The following is a 1,072-nucleotide window of genomic DNA, read 5'->3' as shown; positions in this document are numbered from 1 at the left end:
AAATAAAATGTCCTAGATAGAGACATAAAATGTTCTGTCGAAAACATGTCATATTTGCAATGTTCCGGTCTAAGAACAAAATATTCCGACAGTAAAAAGTGACATGTTTCTAAGTAAATAGATAAAACATTAAAGAAAATCAGATACAATTGGTCCTACTTTTCCTACCAGGGAAGGGTAAATCTGAACTTTCAGTCCAGTGTACAGAAATGTGAGAGATTATATCGCTGGTAATATGTCAACAGATAAGTCCATTTACTAAAAAGAAAACATCGATGCAGCCCAAAATTCCATATTCAGAGTCATAACTTTGTTGCTATATACTATGAATTTAATTGCCGATTTTAGTTATTTATTTTGAAGCGAATGGTTTGCTTATTTTTAAGGCTGGGTAATGAAATACGGACAATTTCATACTTCAAAGTTAAATTTTAGTGTATGATTTTGCATGTAAAATAGTAATGTATACTTACCAGGCTTCTGTAGCTTTGGATGACAAAATTAGCTACTACTCCCTCCGTTCTCAAATATACGTTTGAACTAGATAGTTTATTTTAAATGTTATATATTCATAGGCGGAGGTAGTACATTTTTAATTGGCAAACTGACAAGACGGGGTTTAGGGGCATAAAGGTTTCACAAGGTCGTTGGATACTTGGATTTAGATAGAAGCCAGACGGCAAGCGAGGCGGTAAGATGGCGTGGGCGCCATCGATCAATAATGCAAAGAACCGCTGATGCGACTTTTTTGTTTTTAGCTCTTTTTCGAAAGATTCTCACAAATAGGCTTCTGGCGGAACTAATTTCAAAAATGGACCCTTAGCTTGGCGCCATCCACGCTGGCGCCAAGCTACAACGTCTCGGCGCCAGCCATCCTGGCGCCAAGGTCTATACATAGCGGCTGACGCGGATGCTGACGTGGTGGGGCCTTGACGCCATGGATCTTGGCGCCAAGCTTGGCGCCGTAGATCTTGGCGCCGAGCTATCTACCCCGTCCCTCTACGCGTTTTGAACTAAACAAGTACTAATTATTCCAAGGAGTATGCAACAAACTAAGTTGTGGTTCAACTGG

Source organism: Setaria italica, chromosome IV, assembly GCF_000263155.2.
Source record: "Setaria italica strain Yugu1 chromosome IV, Setaria_italica_v2.0, whole genome shotgun sequence".
NCBI lineage: Eukaryota > Viridiplantae > Streptophyta > Magnoliopsida > Poales > Poaceae > Setaria > Setaria italica.
This window is presented reverse-complemented; position numbering follows the sequence as displayed.